The 20,963-nt window shown below is 40.4% G+C and overlaps 1 protein-coding gene across 7 annotated transcripts in view; it reads left to right on the forward strand.

Annotated features, from left to right (window-relative positions):
- The window catches only part of LOC133509631 (signal-induced proliferation-associated 1-like protein 2), a 101,998-nt gene that overhangs the window by 12,055 nt on the left and 68,980 nt on the right, over window positions 1-20,963 (forward strand). Inside the window, exon 1 of one of the 7 annotated variants that reach the window (XM_061836857.1) lies at window positions 13,827-13,845. The exons of 5 other annotated variants lie outside the window; for them this stretch is intronic. The gene's annotated coding sequence lies outside the window, so the exon portion shown is untranslated. Of the gene's footprint in view, window positions 1-13,826; window positions 13,846-15,183; window positions 15,401-20,963 lie in introns of those variants that run through there. One more of the 7 variants, XM_061836856.1, reaches the window with a different exon arrangement.

Genomic DNA, 20,963 nt, shown 5'->3' on the forward strand with positions numbered 1-20,963 from the left:
CATCAGATCTGTGGCCTTGATAAGTACTCAAGGTTAAAGGTCACTGGATCACTTGTGTGGCCTCACATTAGATTGCGCCAGTGCACTTGGCTCCTTGAGGATGGAATGAACTCATCTGCACTTATCTCTCTGAACACTTTACCCATTTAGCTTTCAGGAAAGAGGATAGGGATGTGCATGGAGGAAAAAAGAGCAAGCACGTTCATGACTTCTTCCTGGATGCACTTTTTATGGTCAATGTACAGTTTGTAGACATGTCTAGATGCTATTTCTTAGGAAATTGCTGCCCTTTAAGATATAATCTACACATGTACCTGTATTTTGATGGACCTACATAGCTGCTAAACAGCGAGACTGAGACTTCCACGAAGCAGTCCACCTTACCGTTGTTGACCCTCGGAGCTTTCGTCAGAAAAGCGCTCACTGGCCTCGGTGTTTCGGCCATTTTGTTTTGCTGCCAACAGAGGTTTTGAGCCAAAAAACAATAATGAACTGCAATTCAGTTGCTGAAAATTTGGTGCATCACTCAGAAATACCCAATAACAAGCCACTGTGTACTTAAAGTAACTGGGTACTTTTATTTCTGTCTGTATTAGCGCTGTAGATAATAATTGATGAGAAATAAAATGCAGTACTTGGCTAGAACCACCAGAGCTCCTGTCTAAATTCATCCAAATTTGTTTGTGGTATGCAGAAGAACAATATGATTTCAGTTATGGGAAGTTGAGATACATCTACATTAACCTTCAGTTTCTGAAACATTTTTTTTGCTCACCATTAAAAACAATGAATCATCTTAGAACCAAAATGCATGTTCATGGGGGTCTGCATATGGGTGGCTTCCCCAACAAGGTGGGTCACACTCCCTGGTAAGATGACATTTTAGGTGTTGTAAAACTTGGATTGGCCCATCATCATCACAAAGGGTAGTACTTTTGTCAGTGGTGTCAAAGCATGTTAAAAGTGTTGTTGTAGGGGTGTGGGACAGAAAAGCTGTGAAAGCTGTTGTGTACCTAGGGCACTGTGGTGCAACCGAATTTCAACTTCAAAGAAGTAACGTGTGTTTTGTTTCTTGGTCCTGTCCATATTGCGATTAGTAACTTGTCGGTGTGTTTGCCTGCTAGCATTTGTGTGTACTTACAGTATGCATAGGTATGGGTGGCGCCCAGTGGGGCTTAGTCTTTGACACCCTTTTAGAAGCCAAACCTCACTTTAACACACCCACCGCATGCCATACCAGCTGCAGCTGTTGGGCCTCATTGCTAGAGATGTGGCGAATTCCTCACACTCTGCAATTAGAGCTGCAGATTGCTCAATAGCACTCATTGTGATGTCCTAAAATGGCACTTGGTCCCCTTTCTGCTCTGAAGAACACAGAGTAAATAGGAATTGATGAGAGCCAATCAAACTGGGCCAGTCTGTTTCAAGGCTGACAGATTGCATTCTGTGCAAGCAGCTTTTTGCGATGTGCTGTTACAGTGCCTAAAGAAACCAAATAGTGGAAAAAGTCCTCATTGATGGGCTGGGTTTCTCACGCTTGACTGAGAATGTTCGTTTTCCATCGAGTCAAGTGCTGCATTGTGATGCCAACCAAAGAAATGCAAATACGTGGAACAGATGTACTACTTCTTTTTGCAGAGTAATTCTTCACATCGATGAGGACTCTGTTGTGTGGACTCTGGATGCTAAATGTAAGCGTTAACAAGGGAAAAGCCATGTCACCTTGGCACATGTTATAGTTGCTTGCCTTTCATGGCCCTTTTTTCAATAAGGCTTGACGCTCACGGTAGAGAAATAGGGGCTTTTGTGGCCTCTGCCAGAGGGAGAACTAAACAATGCAGAACACACACAGACCATGGTCTTTTCAAGAGAAATCCTCTAAAAGAAGTATTTCATTAGCCCCTCCTTCCCTTTTCACCCACACTTTCCTTCACTTACTTCTGCCTCCCACTTCCCAAATTGTTTTCTTGCTCCATGAGAATACAGCCTCACTGCTATAATGTTTCCATAAACGGGCTGGGGGAATGGAAATAACTCGGGCGCTTTCCCATTGCTTCCTTCTATCCACTCTTCCCAGTGTCTGTCCACGCCTTCAGTCACTTACCGAGCTCTGGCCAGTACGTGGTCAATTGCACTGCGGTCTATACTTCTCCGAGCACTATCTGAGTGCACTTTGTTGGTATCTTTAATCTGAATACATCTTAGTAGTCATTGTTTTCAGATGGCATGAAGGAAAATTGGTCTTCTGTTCTCATATTGATTTGTAATGTACATTAATTGTCTCTCCTGACTTGTCTACAGGTTGCTCGAGAGGGTAAAAGAAAAACAAAAGTTGCACGACTGTATGACAAATGGGAACCGTGATTCTCCCAAACTTTCTAAATGGTTTATACATAATTGTTTTTTCTTTGGAGACTTTGATTAATTACAGAGTAAGTTCTGGAATAAAATATGATGCTACAGGTGGCTGAGAATTACTTTGAAACTAGATTTGCCATGACCTCTGGCAAGGAAAGAAGGCATGATGCAAGAGGTTATCTTTTGGATGATGTTTTTTAGTTGGTTTGTGGTATTTAACATAAGCGGTGTCATGCAAGGCAATGTCATGTGACTAAAAATTAGAGCATCAAAACGACTGCTCTGGGAAATATGTTAAATTTGGTAACTGATGAATAATTCAATATATAATCAATGAGACCAAAAACACTTGGATGAAATTAAGATTGGCCCTTAGTTAAAGTAGATGCTAGATTTAAACTGCCTGCCTTTGTTTTCCAATCCTAAGAGATAATCACGATCTGTCACACAGTAAGCAATTGGTTGTTACTACAAAAAATGTATTTCAATTTTAACATGTGAAAGAATTGGAACACAATCACAAGCAGCAGGAGATATTGTACAGCAAAAAAATAATCTAAAAGGGCATTTTCACATCCAGTCAAGAAAAAAACAATCTAGGCCCAATTTTCAAGAGTGATTGTGTATGTTGACTTTTTACTGAACAGAATATGTAGAGTTGTTCCAAAACTCCCATTACACAGTCACTAATTGACTTGTGCAAATACCGTTATCGGTGTTAATACTGCAACACAGGCTTTTTACTGTCTAACAATGAAAGTGACATTTTTATGCCTCGATGCTCAAAGTGGATACAAACATAAATAACAGTTGCGAGAAGATATAAACGGGCTCTCGCATGCCAGCCCTTGTCAGTATACTCGCAGTTTGAGGTATTGCCTTGATGGAGTAGGGTCATACTGTAGGTTGGTCTCTCCTGAAATGCAACTATTTAGGAACAGTCTGGACTCCTGTAATGTAATAGTGGCTGCACAAAATTGGTGTATGGGCTGGCAATACACCCCAGGCTGTAGGTTGGACACCCCTGCTGTCGGACAAGTGCAAAGCCTTGTCAAAGGTTATATATTCAGTAAATGTGAGACGCACAAAATAGCTCGCATGCCGTAGGCTGGACACGAACGCTGGAGATAAGTGCAAAAGTATTTCTCATGCAAATGAATATGACTTGTAATTAAGTTATTGTTCATGGCTGGGGGTACTACATGTGTCTGAATGTTTGTTGCCAGACGTGTAACATACCGGAAATGTAAATGAACTGTAAGCGTGTCGTGTATTTTGGCAATAAATGGTTGTAGGTGTCTTCCTTTTGGGTTTAGGATCTGGGTTATAGTTTCAATATTGTAGGTGTTGGGGTGCTACACATACCTGCCAAGTTTGGTAGGTGTAGGTGTGATGTCAGTGTACCATGAATAGCTCTTTGATGTACTGTAAGTATTGCATCTGGAAACGTGCAAAAAAGGGTCGAACTGTACTTTCATGAGGTTACAGATCACTTCGTAGGATGTAGGATATGTGTTTTTAAAATATGTGTACGTCGAGGTCAATGTGTGACCCGATATTTGTCGACCTAAATGAAATGTACTCCAAATGAAACTTGGATGTAATGTAAGAATTTTTTTGTTTTATAGGAAAGTGTGAAATGAAAAGCAAGCCCAGCCCTGTCATATAGTACAATGGGGGTGAGGGACTGAGATAACTTTTAATGTCCCATATCTTAACGAGTCACAGACCAGTTCTGAAGTGAATTGGATGAAAGCTGTATGATTTTCTGAGCCGTAGATCAAACATATCACTGAGCTGTCCTTTGATGTTGTTTAGGCTTAGTTCTAGGGGGTGCCAGAAAGTCACATTTTTCACCAGGTCCGATATACGTCCAAAATTTCCTCAGGGTTCCATGCATGATTTGGGCCTCAAAAATGGCATTGTTAGTGATGAGTAAAATAATAATAATTTCAACAATAGGAACCATGCCTAAATATTCTTTTCTCGTAACCGCTGAATCATTATGGGAGTAGACATAACATGCAGTAGTTCTGGCTAGAGAATCAATCCTTGAACAACTGCAACCTTGAATTTTGAAAGCTAATATTAGTTAACTATTGTACTGTAACGAGTTTAGGAACAAACTAAGGAATTAACAGATATTTACTAAGCAGAATGGGTATTCAAATAACACACAAAGTTCAATGTTAATGTCATGACAGTGCACCAAGAGTACACTCAAATACCTTAGTTTTATATTTTATCTTTAAACTGAACATATAAAATGAACAACACTCTAGTCTTCATGAGATCATGTCTCAAGTCAAGTCTCAAGTGTTTCACTCCCAACTCCAAATGAAGTCTCAAGTCTTTTAGCTTTTGTTAATTCAAATCACAAATCATCAAACCAGTTACCCCAGTCTACTCAAGTCCAAGCTACAATGAGTCTCCATCTCTGCTTTCTTCCCGGTTTATAATGTATATTGTTAACACCTGCATGGCTCAGATGAGACATTATTTCCTGGTATATTGACAATTGTCTGTCGAATAAACTAAACTGGTGTTAAGTCCTTTTCAGAAGGGGCTATGGGGACACTGTAGATACTCGTTCAACTTGCTTCTTTATATCTTTGCTCTCTATTGATATAAATCCAAATTGCCGTCAGTAAATTGACGTATTTATGGGTTTGTTCTGCAGTTTCGCTGAACAAATGTGTGCCAAGTCACTCTTGATGAGTGTCTCCCTCAACAACAAAAGCAAGTCAATCATTAAATGTTGCTGGGCATTAAGCTAATCCAAATGTTGGCTGCATTACTATCCATCCATCCATTTTCTGTGCCGCTTATCCTCATGAGCATCATTACTATCTATGGAAAAAGCCCCTATCTGTCTCTTGTTGATTCGAGGCACACTTTTCTTCTCGAGCTGGTCACACAGCAAGCCTCTGGCATCCTCTGCTGTCATTTAACAACACTGGGCGCCTTGCCTGTACTGCTATTCTGATTTTAACTACATTTTCCAGTTCATTTTCCATTTGCTTCCTGAATACCCCCGCACACATTTCCAGAGTAACACTCCAAATCTGGCATCCTGATCTCTCTAATTTGCCTAACGTCCAATGAAAGGCATTACGATGGGACTGATCATTATGTGGATGTTAATTTTAACTCCTACAATTGTTTAAAACAAAAAAAAAAAAATTCCATCATCCTTATGTAGGAGACATAATATATCTGCTGTTTAAATGTCAGCAAGGACTGTGTTCTGCTAATTTATGGCAAAATCTGTTTTTTTGGCTTTGGTAGAATCCAGGACTCCTCGGGGATTCTCTACTGATATTAAACATGTTTGTAATGAAAAATATATTGAAATATGAAGCTATATAAACAAGCATACGGGCATAGATAAATACATCCTGAGTGTGGCAGTGGCAAAGTTGCCCAAACCAATAACAGATGTTTTTTCTGCAGTCATGCTGTCATGGACCAAGGAGTGACCACCTCTTTTCATCCTTGCACATGATTGTGCGCAAGAAAGTGTGGACGAAGTGTTCTTCGATGCTTGTGTTCACATTTCTAATTACTTTCACTCCTGTTATCCATAATTATTCATTTATTTAGACTCCTGTTTCTTTTCTGGTCCCTGCTGTTTTTTTTTTTTTTTTGCACCACATCTATGGTTGATTGTCCTGCACCTGCATAATTTAAGTCATCCTCCAAAATAGTTTAATCAATAATTATTACTTTTATGGTTCTTTACAGTGGGTTGGCACGGCACTCCATCAAACTAAGATATATTTCCTAGGTTTGATTATCTTATTTTCCAGTTGAAAAGGGATGTAATATATTGTTAACATCTCTCAGTATGTTGGAATGCACTTGTACACCACTTTAAACAACAAATATAACGGCATATGTATAAAGGCTATTTTTGACAAAAAAATATTGGATTTCATTAGATTGTACAAGTGTACCTAATGTCTTGTTTTGTTCAGTGACTGTATTTGTCCCATTGCCTGAACCGCACTCATGCCTATTCACCTTTCCACTGGGCTTCTGTTCATTGTTGCATCACTCTCCGTTCTCTCACTTTACTTCTGTTTTTGTTTCATAAAGGACATCTGCTGTCACTCATGACAAAAAAGTTGCCTAGCAACAAGATTGAGGGATGCGAGCCACTGTTTACTCTGCACCGCCTCACCTCGTGCCCACAGCCCCCTTGTCTTTCATGCTCTCTTGTGCTCAGATTGGCATGGGAGGAAAATGGTGGCACTTCAGCCCCCCTCTCCATGATTAATCCAAACAACATTTACAGAACACACTGACAGGGGTATGAGCGGGTGGATAGGTGTAACAGTGTCCTGCCTGTTGCTTGCCAGCTGTTCAACCTCGCTGCTAGAAGAAAATGCCATTTCCCTTTACAGCTCCTCTCTCTGCGTACAAAACCCAAGAGAACATTGTCCTTACACAGCACGCTGTTATCAGCAGTACTAAAAATACTGGACGGCAAATACATCACATGCCTGTCTGTCGTCACTCATACTCCATCTAAGCGGATACAGGTGCTTTTGGTTTTCTGTGGGTTATTAAACGGACTCTGTTGGAAGCACTCAGGCTACAGTCTTTGTTCCTTGCCACATCATTCAGTTCTACCTGTTTTAGTCTACTGTAATTATGTAGCAAGGCTCAATGACTACCATACAACCATTCTGTTTCTTTGTTCCCAGTGTTGACCAAAGGAATCAACAATTCTCCAAACACATTTTAGTCTGATAGAGCTAAAATTCTGAGGAATGGGAACAAATTTAAATAATATGGTTATCTCATATATATCAAACATTATTACGTTTGTCCTACTGACAGTAATAACTTATGGATTTTGAGTAGCATGACTGGTCGGCTTTCTCACATATAGGTTGCAGAGGTGGGACCAAGTTATTGGTTTGCCTGTCATAAGTAAAGAACACTTTATACTTCTCCGGTCACGTGTTCGATAATGGGCACAGTGCATCACGTGACTTAAGCACCCCCCCCCCACTGATCTAAAAAAAAAAAAGACTGGATAGCGCATACAGATCAAGCGGTATGTCGATTGGTTGAAGCCAGTTGGCCACCATCTTGGTCCTCCCAAAACGTGTGGAGGACAGGGTTTACAGGTTGGATTATGGTGGGGTTTTTCTTTTTGTTTGGCATGTAGAATTAAAACTGGTCGTGTGAGCTTGACATTTTTTCAGTTGTGGTAACATGAAAGATTTTTAATTCGACTTGGTAAGCCAAAAAAGGCTAAGTGCAAAGGAAAGACATATAACACCGTGACTACCAAGAAATCTTGCATATTACCTAGAGCTCGATTTCCTTGACATGTTAACTTTTCCCAAAATATGCTGTGAAGCACTACCATCATAACATAGCAAAAAACTAAGCATTTTTTGTCATAAAAAAATTACATTTTAAGTTAATCAGTTTGATATATTTTTGGAAATAAGGACCTACAATGGGAAAATACATGCTAAACGCATTGTTCATTTGTTGTCTCTCCGACATCCTATTTCAGACGGAAAATTTAAACTTGTTTCCTCGCATTTGAAAATCAAATAAAATTTGCAGAGTTCTGTAATATGAAATTCATCAAAAATTTCACAGAAAATGTATTTTCTTGCTTATCCACTGATGAAGTTTGGGAAAATATTTACATCGCTTTTTTGCGAAAAACCGTCAGCCTATAAAGGTGAAGCAGAGAGTGAACAGTGAACAACAACCATAAACAAAACTTTGTTCAAGTGAATTAAGCTCATCAGAAAATTAAAAAAAAAACTTTTCAAACAAACTTTAACAGTGTAAAAGTAAATCTTTCTAACTTACCTGTGTAATGTTTTCTCATAGCCACGCAACTGCCGATTAACTCAAGTATTGGTGGGCAATGAGCCATCGAGTCTTTTTTGTTTAGATCAGTGATTCCCCCATGCGGCACCTCTGTAGCTTGTGCATAGCCTGCCATGCACACGTCAAAAAAAAGTTGCTGCACTGGGAAAGCCACAGAGGTCATCTCTCGTGATTGGCCCATTTTAGTCAGCTGTTGTGATGATGTATTCACCGTAACTCCTGGGTCCCCATACCACATACGTCGCTGCCTTCTCGATCGATTTTGCAGCATAATTAAACATATCATCTGGCCATTTAAGTCCACTTGTTCAAGCAAACGCGGTTCCATTGTTGCCATTGTTGTTGCTTTCTTCCTTGTTACGGAATGGAAAGTAAAATGTCCTACCAGAAATGACCAGAATATGCTGAGAAAACCCCACCCTGTGCCGTCCAAGACAATACCAGCTGTAATGGCACCTCTGATTTGGAGAAGAACCACAGCACATTTTCAAATGGGTTGCACTGGCTTTGGTGATGTTATCGGTCGCCACACACGCGAGTATAAAGAGGCCTTAAATCTCTAGTCTTTACCCTCAAATTGGAGTCAAGTCAGGCAAATCCCAAGTCAAATCTCATGTCCTTTTGAGTTATTTTAACAAAAGTAATACATTTTAATACATAGAATATTTTACCTTCGTGGGGTCAGAAAGGTATTTTTACATTTGAAGGAAGAGGAGGATGTCGGACAAGCATTTAGCTTATGTCATATCAAAGCAACAAAGACTTTGTTGTCATTGTGAATTCCAGTATGAGGGAGTGTTAGAAATCACGGCTTATCATGTAGCTTATTTATTTCCATCAATCCATTTTCAACACCGCTTATCCTGGTTAGGCACTGGAGCCTATCCCAGCTGACTTCGGGCCAAAGGCGGACTCCACCCTGAACTGGTCGCCAGTCAGTTGCAGGGCACATGTTGGCGCAAACAACCATTCTCACTCACATTCACACCGTCACTGAGTCAGAACTGAACCCAAGCTGCCCACACCGAAGTCAGGCAAATGTACTGCTACACAATCACAATATTTCAAACTCCATATTCATTCATCCCAACAAATTTGGTATACAAGCGCATTAAACCTTTATTAGAAAACTAGGGGTCAGGTCAAAATATTTTACCTTTAAAGCTGAATCCACAAGGGCAGCGAAGGGACTGAGTTTTTGCCCCTTCAAAACAGATCAGGAGTATGTTTTCAGTTATTCTGTAAAAAGGCTTTGCTTTGACTTACTTTTTCTCACTTTATTTCTGAAGTTATAGCAACAGGCCTGTCAGAAATGAGAATTCACTTACAGTTGCCTGCAACAAGTAATCAAGTACCCTACTGATAGTTCTATCAAATAATCAAGTAATCCATCACCTTTTTTAGCCGCTTATCCTCACAAGGGTCGCAGGGAACGCTGGAGTCTATCCCAGCTGTCAGGAAGCAGGGTACACCCTGAACTGGTTTCCAGCCAATTGCAGGACAACACTCACAATTACACCTAGAGGCAATTTAGAGTCTCCAATTATGTCATGCATGTTTTTGGGGTGTGGGAGAAAACTGGAGTGCTTGGAGAAAACCCACGCAGGCACAAGGAAGACATGCAAACTCCACACAGGCAGGGCCGGTGTTTGAACCCTAGACCTCAGAACTGTGAGACCAACACTTTACAGCTTCACCACCATGCCGCCTAATCAAGTATTCATCCATCCATTCATTCATCCATCCATCCATCCATCCATCCATCCATCCATCCATCCATCCATCCATCCATCCATCCATCCATCCATCATCCATCCATCCATCCATCCATCCATCCATCCATCCATCCATCCATCCATCCATCCATCCATCCATCCATCCATCCATCCATCCATCCATCCACCCATCCATTCATTTTCTTAGCTGCTGATCCTCACAAGGGTTGTGGGGATGCTGGAGCCTATTCCAGCTGTCAACGAGCATGAAGCAGAGTACACCCTGAACTAGTTGCCACCCAATCGCGGGGCACATCGAGACAAATAGCCACACTCACAATCACATGCAGGGGTAATTTAGAGTGTCCAATTAATGTTTTTGGGATGTGGGAGGAAACCAGAGTGCCCAGAGAAAACCCACAGAGGCACGGGGAGAACATCCAAACTCCACACAGGGAGGGCTGGTATTGAACCCTGGACCTCATAACTGTGAGTCTAACACTTTACAGCTGCACCACCATGCCGCCTAATCAAGTAATTAGATAAAATATATTTTGTTTGGTTGAAGACCAAGTATGAATACATGTGAAAATGAGACATTTCACTTAGTAATTAACAACTAGTTGGTTTAGTCCCTTAGAAAACGGTTATTTTTTTCTCAAATTCACATCACATTTATAGCAGAAATCTGCATTTTGTTTTCTACCAAGATTTCTAGTGAGGTAATTTCAAACACAAACACATCCATTTTCTGAGCCGCTTAACCTTACAAGGGTCGCGGGAGCCCTGGTGCCAATCCAAGCTGCCATCGAGCAGCAGGCAGGGTACACCCTGAACTGGTTTTCAGTCAATCGGAGGGCACATGGAGACAGACAACAGTTGCACTCACAATCACACCTTGGGACAATTTAGCGTGTCCAATAACGCATGTTTTTGGGATGTGGGATGAAACTGGAGTTCCTGGAGAAAACCCATGCAGGCACGGGGAGAACATGTAAACTCCACACAGACGGGGACGGGATTTGAACCCTGGTCCTCAGAACTCAGAACGCTTTTCAGCTATGCCACCGTGCCGCCCAAACACAAATAAAACATACATATAAATAGACATCACTTTAAACTTGGCATTTCTGGTGAGTATCAAAAGTTTACTTGCCATTGTGAACATTTATTCAGATACACAAACTGTTTACCGAAGCTTTCGGGCAATATTTGACCAAACGCTGATATATATGGGAATGTTAGTGCCAGCATTAGATGGCTACATAGATTTTTTTTTACGTTCTTCCCGTATTTAAGTATGTGAACATACCTTAATTCTTCCTTGAACACCCAAAATGTCAACTCTTGCGCATCGCGTCACACCACCACCACCATTTCGCCTCTTTTTGTTCAACACACATTGCAGCAATCTATAATTGATGTTGTCACAATGGCAATGGGTACATCCGGCCGCAGTGACCGGTGACGTGTTTTCTGGTCCTACCACCCCAACTACAAGATAAAGCCCAATGATCGCAAAAAATGGTACATGGTAATATCATATGTCATGTAGTGTTCCCAGTGGCTGACCAAGATACGGCATGATTTTATGACAGTTGTCTGAATCATGAAAGACCAAAATTTTCTCGTCGTCTAATATGGGTATAATCCAGACCATAACAAATAGGAAGCTGGTTCCTAATGCTAACGAAAAGAAGCATAGGTGAAGTCAAGCAGCGTGATTCTCAAAGTACAATATAGATTTTTTTTGGAATAATTAATAACCTTATTGGTAAGTTCATTGTCGTTTTTGTGTATGTTACTAGTGAGTAGTGGAACGTGTACCTTACGTAATGGCCGGAGTTATTGTTGATTTATGCAAAGTGCTTTTGTCTGTTTGTTTGTTTTCATAAAGAGATTATTTTACCTAGGTTCTGAAAGACTGACCTCCTGGCCATTTCTTCTACATGAATTTGCCCAACAGAGTGTCAACTGTTAAAGCGCATACACTTTTACAATTAAGATTTAGTATGGTGGACTCTTGCCCGAGAGTGATACTTGTTGAGAATGTTATCTCTATGGTTACATTATTCTGAATATTCGGGAGTCAAACAAAGATGAGCATGTTTAAGTACTGAGGGGAAAAAGATGCAGTGTTCATTTTTCTATATTCGATAAAAGTGGCACGTCTTCTCAAGTCAATATGCTCGAGTCAAAATGTGAGGTCATGAGTCATTATTGTTCAAGTCCAAGTCTAGTTGCATGTTTCGTGACATTTTGTCATGTCGAGTCTCCAGTCAATAAATTTGTGACTCGAGTCCACACCTCTAGCAAGTTGTACCAAACAGTTCTGTGAATAATGATTTGGCCCAGTTTGTTTGTGGGTAATTTACATTTCATGATGCAATCAGCAGGTGTTTTGATGGATTTGTCTTTATGAACAATAAAACTTCCAACAGATTGCCAAATTCACAGGAAGATAAATTGATCATAATATGCTGAGAAATATATTCATTGTGTTGGAAGTGAAATGAGAATTTAAGCAAGAATTTGTGGAAAATGAACCCCATAGGAACAAGTACTTATATATTCCTGAATGTCACAATAAAGGTATGTCTTTGATAGTGTGGATTATGTGCTACCCACATTTTGCTTATCCACAAAAATTCACTCGAGGCAACTGGACTTGTCTTTTGTAAGAATAAGAACAAGTCCAGGTGACTCAATTAAACCTTTTGGAGAACACAGTAAAAGTAATGTGCTCCTCTTAAAATGCCTTCTTTGGATTTGGGCCCACCGTGTGTAGCATTTGAAAGAGGATCTTTTAAGAAGTGTTTTTAATTTTTTTGTGAATGTAGCTTATCGTGCCTGTGTTTCTATCTCTCTAACGACTCCCCCTTACTATGTAAATGACCCATCAGACCCAGTCTTCCATGTGCAAACAAGCAGTATTCGTGAGTTGTGTGTTCCTCCACAGGCTCTGTTGCACGTGTGTAGGCTGATGAATAGTTTGTGTGTCTGTAGAATGCAGTGACGAGAAAATTTAAAGTGTTACCTCCTGGGGCTTCCCACTACTCAAATAAAACTCCTTCCTTCCCCTTCACTCAAATCAAAGCTGGGAACATGCCTGCGGAGGCTGGATCAAAGCAAAATGTGGCACAAAGACGCGCACTCGGTGCCATTCATTCATTCAGCTTGATTAAAGTTTGTCATTTCCTGCTATTATCATGCGCCCACCTCCAACTAGTCAGTAACAGAGCAAAGCAATCAGGAGGAAGTTGTTGGAATGACTCCGTTTTACTGTTTTTCCAATTAAGCAAACTAAAACCAATTCCGTTTTACCATACATGGAATATATAATCAAAAGTTAATTACCCGAGAGGGTCGTGCTGTATTTAGCTGTCATGTGTCCAAACAAGTTTGAGACACTCCCCGACAACCAATTTCACATACTGTAAATCTACCAAATCAACGTCATTGTTAGAGTATAAGAATTCCATTACATATTTTTTTTACAACCCTCATATAACAAGATTAGATTTGATAACTTTGTCACATCAAAACTTGTTGCTGGCTAATGTCAGTTTGGTTTACAAAACCAACATGCTTGTTAAGAGTAGGTTATTGTCAGTAAATGTTTTTTTTTTTTTTAAATGCAAACTTACCGCGCCAGTGTAGTCGGTCATGGTGTCATTGTTGACGTACGATCCTCATCACAGGCGAGTCCCTTTCATGACCTGTGAGGATTTAAGGCTTCTTTAATACTCGCCCGGATGGTGACTGCACTGACGTCACTGCGACTATCCCACACACAGTTTGCCTTTACACTCGATGGCAACCCACGTGTGCAGTTTTGAAAATTTGCTGCAGTTCTCCTCCATGTCCGGGGCGTCACTATGATTGATATTGGCTAGGATGCCACCAGGTAGAGTTAACTCGGCATTTTTTGGTCATTCTCGTAGCTGTTTTTACTTTCCTTTCCGTAACAAGGAACAAAGCAACAACAATGGCGACCATGGAACAGTGTCTTCTTGAACAAATGAAATGAAAATACGTTTATTTATGTTGAAAAATTGATCAAGAAGGCAGGGACGCAGGTGGTATGAGGAGCCGGGAGGAACGATGGGTACGTCATCACAGCTTGTGACAAAATCCCGATGGATGATCTCCACGGCTTTCTCAATGCAGCAACTTTTTTTGACGTGTGTGCAGAAAATTACGCAGACATGCAGCGCGGGTCGACGCGTAGGTCATGTGATACAATGCAGGTGTTGTCGACCACGTGAGTGCAGGAGTTTCAAGAAGCTTTTAGTGTGCTTCCTAGTTCCAAGTGCGTCATGAAAGGTGGATGTCTTGACAAATACACGGCTGTTACTGGACCAAAAATACCACATTCCGGACTTGGTGTTCTGTTTTCCTGTTCTGTATTCCTCAGAGCCATGTCTCTCTCTCTCTCTCTCTCTCTCTCCTCTCTCTCTCTCTCTCTCTCTCTCTCTCTTGCTCTCTTAATTGACAAATGGAAACTATTATTGGAAACATTATTCAGTCCCAACAGTTTGTTTTATTAGATATTTGTCATAACAGAGTCCGTTTTATCGAGGTTTAAAGGTGTTTCTTTGGAAGCACGTGAATATTTGCAACTCCAAATAATATCTCACCTAATTCTTCAGACTGTAGCATTTAAATGAGAAAGCACCTATGTTGTATGTATTCAGCCACAGACGTTAATAGTGGTGCTTGGGAAATTGATAGATGGATCAGTAACTCTAAGTCAAGGGCAATTCTAGTTTGGGTTTTCGGCCATGTCGACATGTTGTTCGCAAGACTGACATGCGTGTTCCTCCATCTTCTATCAGTTCAAATGTCAGCTGTCAAAAAGAATTTTGAAACTGGCATGTATCGTGCATCTTTACAAAATCAAAAACAGAATGTTGCCCTCTCTTTTTCACCCTCGTCCTTCTTGTCAGGGAGAGGAGCTCTGAATGCCACCGTCCACCCCCCTCGTCTAAACTTCAAGACCCAGCAGTATTTCTACCCCACCCAAGGAAGCCACCTACTTTCTCTTACATATGCTAATGCTGATGTCTCATTCAGCTGTTGGTGGCCTTGTCACAGGGGGAGGTAGAGGCTTGTGTGCTTTAAGGGGCAGCTGTCTGCAGTTCGCCAAATTGACTCCCTGATGGCTGCCAGACTTGTCCTTAATTACTTTTGGGCACTTATTCTGCAACCTTTCACCAAACTTTTGGGACACGCTACTTGATGAAAAGGAGGAGAGTGCAAACCCCCTTTTTTAACCGTGTTTTTGGGTTGGCAGATTGTTTAGCTCTGTGAATTTTTGGGTGTATTATAGCCAACTCAACAAGTGGCTGATTGATTTAATGCAAATAGATGGCATCTCCGCACTTAGCTCACTTTGGTGGCTTTCAGAGATATACATCCTCACTTTTTAGGATTTATGGCTCCAGGAAATAAGGATTCTTGTAAGTAAACAAGACAATTACTATCCAGTGGTCTTGTTGATCTCTTAATATGCATGCACAATGGTTAACATTTACTTTCAGTTCTGTGATCATGTACAGTAAATGTTTATAGATAAATGAGTAGTTGAGTATTTTGTGTGTTTTTGCAGAGGCAACACAGGAAGCTCTTGCGTGGTTAATAAATGTGATTCATCCACATCTGTGCTTACTTGTGATCACGTTTCTTCCCTTTATATTTTCCTCTTGACTAAACTTACACCCCTGTCAGTGTTGGAGCTTTCATTTTGTGACCCGAGGGCTGAATTCTATCTCTTGAAGCTGCCAGATTTGTGTCAGCAACAGCAGAAGTTTGAAAAACATACTGTGAAAGGGAAATTACTGACCATCGTTGTGACTGAGCAGCTATTAAAGTCATTCCTCAGGACTGAATTGTTTTGATAGCACTCTAATTTGTATGTGCTTTCTGATGGTAGGATGTGTAAATGTGTTTTTGTGGTGTTGTGCACAATGTAGTTTGAGTGACTCCGCAGGAGACACTTGTCATTCTTTAGGTTTTTGTTCTCAAGGACTTCGGGACATCACGACTAGTCTGATCTGTTTTTTGTACATTTATCACTGACTCACTGATTTGTGAGCCGTATAGAGGTATGGTCTTTGTGTTTTTTTGTGCGAAAAAAATCGTGACAAAGAAGTTAAAATTGTTTATAAAAAAGGTCAAATTTATTGGAAGTCCACCTTTCCGCTGACCAGTTGAACATCCACTGTCTGTGCATAACTAAGCCGACATTGTTCTACTTCAGCAGACTACCATCTACTGGCAATTGAATGAAGAGAACTGAATCATCACGATACACATTTGACAAAGTTCTTCAAAAATTGTTGAATTATTATGCCCATCCTTAATATGCACCATGATTGAAGGGATATGGTCTTTTCAGCCACCGAATGTTCAGCTGCTGGCTTAAACACAGCTGTCTTTTCATGCCTCTCCAATGGTCATCATTGTCCTTTGGTCGTGCAGTATCGGTAAACCAGTGCAGCCCAGTTAAGTTCTGGGCAATTTGCTTCATAATTTGTGGTCCTTTGGTTGTGAAGTATGGGTCAACCAGTGCAGCCCAGTTAAGTTCTGGGTAATTTGCTTCATCATTTGTGCACCACTTGGCGTTGTAAGCGCAGCCACTTTTGTAGCTGAAGAGTGAGTCATGATCAATCGGATAGTTTATTAGCACCGTTCTAAAAAAATATACAAAATATGAAGGAATAAATCTTCTTACAGGTCTGTACAGATTGTCCTATTTGCAAATTGAGATTGCCTTTCTCACCATTTTTTCCCTTCATTCTTTTCCACTGACAGCCTGTCATTATGGAAGTAGATTGGTGGGCATCAGGCAGCTGGGGATCAACATAAGGGGAGATTTCTACAGATAGAAATAGTTGTTTTATTCTGGAGACCCACTAGGCCACATCAAAACTTGCACGTCCCTCTCAGTCTCCCTAATGGAGTGAAGGCTGTTGTGGCCAGCCCCCACTTCAGGGGACAGATGGTCCCTTTTGGAGTTGGGCCACTGAGCTGTGCTTTCTGTTTACGGGGCTCTGCTTGGGCAGCCAAAAACGAACATGGTCTCCTTCTGTTGTGAACATACAGGGAGTGCATCCTGCAAGAACTGTATTCACAGCAAGTGACACCACAAGCTATGCATGTGTATCTTAGTTGTAATACTAAAGTTATAATATTTGTTGCATTGTCTTTGCAGTTAACAGCATACATCTCTATCTATCTATCTATCTATCTATCTATCTATCTATCTATCTATCTATCTATCTATCTATCTATCTATCTATCTATCTATCTATCTATCTATCTATCTATCTATCTATCTATCTATCTATCTATCTATCTATCTATCTATTCATTTAAAGGATATGGATGTTTCACTTCGTCACTCACTTAAATGCATTAATAGTCCTTGCTTTGTTTTCATGTAAATAAACAAGGGAAATGTGTTGTCTTGTCCATTTTAATTCCCAGCTCCCCCTGTAACAACTATAGAACAATAGCAATGTGCTGCCTGGCATGTGCTGGGCAGAAAGCCAGCTGGTTGGCCAAACGAGCTGGAGAAACCCCATTTCAATCAGGCCGGGAGGAGGCTTAATGCTCCCCATTGCTCACAGCACCGATCACATCACTCTTGTGCTATTTTGGAAGACAAACGGTGATTGTGAGTGTGACTGCTTGTTTGTTTCCACATGCCTTTCAATTGGCTGGCAACCAGCTCAGATAGCTAGGATAGGCTTCAGCAGTCCCGCAACCCTTGTGAGTATAAGCAGCTCAGATAATGGATGGATAGATGGAAATCATGAGCACTTTTATTTTAAAAGCATTCATCTGCCTTATACGGCTTCACCCCACCCTGATAATGTGATTACATCAAGGAACAAGATTGTCGTTAAAATGTCCCTTCATGGATTACTGACCATAACTATGTCCATCTTGGCTTGTAAAGGTTGCCATTAGCTGCCATTGCAATATTGTTAGAATTGATTAAATTACATTTTGAAGCTGATGAATGAAATGTCATATTTTCATTAGATTGAGGTAGTGAAAAGCGATATATAGTAATGAATGAAAATCACAAATACAGGCATGGGCTTAACTGGTAGTTCTGCAGTCCTTTTTCATCCATGCTTTGTCTACTGGGTTCAAGTAAATATCATTCTATCCTTCCATGTCCCATTTGTGATCAGAATAAAACTTCTAGATGTGGTGGATGAAAGACTAAATGTCTTTCCAGAGAAACACAAAATATAATGTTTGCTCCTGTTGACTTGAATCGTATGCACTAACTGGATTTATTATGATTCCTTCCCTCTGGTTCACTGACATATTACACAAGTGTATCCTGGCAGACCTTTCTGTCTGTAGCCGATGGAGCACATACTGACTGAGATTTAAAAGAGCAGTGGGAGTGTAGTTTATGCTTGGTAAATACTTACTGTTCTGTGAACCAATTAAATGGAGTCCAATCCTAGGTGACCCATGTGCTTTAGACTCTTCTGAAGCTCGCACATTCCAGATGGAGCTACTGCTGGCTGAAACGGACCCAGAGGAAAACACACTTGTTTAGTTCTCTACCGACATGTATTTTAAGGCCTATTTGAAATAACCACCAGTCCTGGCCTCAAAGTTGAAGACAAAACAAATGGCTATCTTTTCACAAATTTTACGCTTGAGGGGACAACTGTTGACCAATGAGGTGTGGCAAGACTCCTTCTGGGGTGTGGGGGTGGTCAGTGACCTTGGTTTTGCATTACAGCCAACAGGAGCAAGATCGTAATGTACACTTCTTCTTGGTTCTTGTATTCCAACTGTGAGAGTGCTTTCTTGTTAAGACGTCTCATTGAGTTTTCTGAGGCTTTTGGCAGTATTTATGCTGAATTGTTGTATCCGTCAATTTCCTTTTTGTGCAGATTCCTGTCTAATCCTCCAGATTCAGAAGCAAAGCATGAATTTTATGCAGAGTGTGCAAAGTCTTTTTTTCAAGCTCACACAAGAGGAACAACTCTGGCAGATGTAACAGGTTGTTTGATGTGTTCTCTCACAAGTCTGTGCACCTGGGTCTGGGAATTAGCCAGTGTAGATATTTCCTATTGTGCATAGTAAAAAGCAGGCGCAGGGGAAACTATAAGACAGTGTATACTCTAAGCTTTGACTCCCCCCACCTTCTCCTTATTGTTCTACATCTGCCGTTAGGGCGGCCTAGGTCAGTATGTGCTGCGATGTAAACAAAAAGTATCTGGCTCCTGCTGGCTTCCTCTATTCTGCTGCTCCCTCTTTAAATAACCAATTATGGTATAAACACACATTCCAGTAGTAGACGCCTTTGTCTTCTTATCTCTAGTGACGTAATGATCTCATAATACCTTTGTGAATGAGTCATGTCCAAATGCCGAAAGAAATAATGTCATGTCGGAAAGGTTGGTTGACAGGAGATTTTTGCTGGGTGGGTGAGGCCATTGGTGGTCCCAATGTACACATGGATTTTGTCATAAGCAAAATGCAGTTATTAATGTATACTTTTTAATGGTTGATATTTGAGAATAAAAACAGTAAACCGTATACAGGTATTACTTTAAAGTGAAACCTTTTGAATATAAGCTGTTCCAGGATGCTGGACGACCACTTTGTTTGCATTTGGAATTTCTACTAAAGAAAAGAATAGCCCACTCTACAGAACCCCCTGCTATTTACAAGTCCTATCTCACGTTCTTCACTCAACAACCTTTGTTGAGGCTGGACTTCTTTTGAAATAAATGTCAAAGAAATATAAAACATACAAATCGATCCGTTACTGCTCACAGAACTGAGCTCTTCTTTCTGCTGAGGTACTGTTTCATGATTGTTGACAGTTAACTTTAGGGAGGCATATTTTTCTCCAATATTTTGGTGGAATTTTGAATTGTACTGCCTGTCAAACCCCTTTCCGACTGCCTGGTACCAATTCAGCATGGCTCTTCTGGTTATTGAAGTAGAACAAGTTACCTGAGCTCTTTGTAGTACAGTCTCTGAGCAGCAAGGGTACTAAGCCTGCTGACCTGATACAATGTGATTGTCTAAATCGTTGCAGGTCGCACATTTGTCAAACATATTCGTCATAATAACTGTAACATTCAACGTTTTATTCCTCAGAAAAACTAAAAATGTGAACAATCTCTGTGCCTTAGCGCTGGACGCTGCAGTGTTCCACGAGTAAAATGGTTAATATGTAGTTTAGCAAACCGATGAGGTGCAAACTAGTAATTGGAGAAATAGCTCAAAAGTGTGACACAAATAAGCAATTCTCTTATTTGAAAAGAAGTGCATCCTCTTGCTGTAACGGTTGAATTAGTGTAAAAAACTGTAGGTACTGTATTTTACTTGAACCAGCCACTGTGCCAGTATATTATATAAAATGATTGTTTACTCTTTGTTAATTTTCTTAAATCTCCGTTTATGGAATGACTTGTTCATAAAAAAAGGGTTGTAGGGTTTTGGCGCATAATTCCAGTAGCTGGAAAAGTTTTTTTTGGGGCATTGAAAGGGATTGAACGATATAATCCTCTTTCTCATTTTAAAGTTTTTCATTGTCTTTACTTTGAATGTTCCATCCTGTTTGTAGAGGAAGGACATATTTTAAGTTGCTTATATTGGCTCTAAGTTGTGCTTGAGAGAGTGCATTTCCAATTGGATGGATAGATGCATTCACCTCCATGCTATGTCAACATCAGTCACTACTCTGTATTCTTGTTACTTCTGTCAAGGTGCCGAACCATCCCTTCTATTTAAAAAAAAAAAAACTTTTTAAATTAACTACACATTGAGGATAAGCGGAACATAGATTAATGAATTAATGAATATACAGTATGTACACAGTAATAACCGACCCCTGCCATGAAGAGTTTTAAAATACATTGGGACATTGATAGATAGGGCTAACAGGGTCAGGAGTTCATCCAACATAGCCGTTTGTCCATTACATTGAAGGACTTTTTAGGGGTGATATAAACCCATATCACTGTACAGTTC

The sequence above is a fragment of the Syngnathoides biaculeatus genome, chromosome 12, assembly GCF_019802595.1.
Source record: "Syngnathoides biaculeatus isolate LvHL_M chromosome 12, ASM1980259v1, whole genome shotgun sequence".
Taxonomy (NCBI): Eukaryota; Metazoa; Chordata; class Actinopteri; order Syngnathiformes; family Syngnathidae; genus Syngnathoides; species Syngnathoides biaculeatus.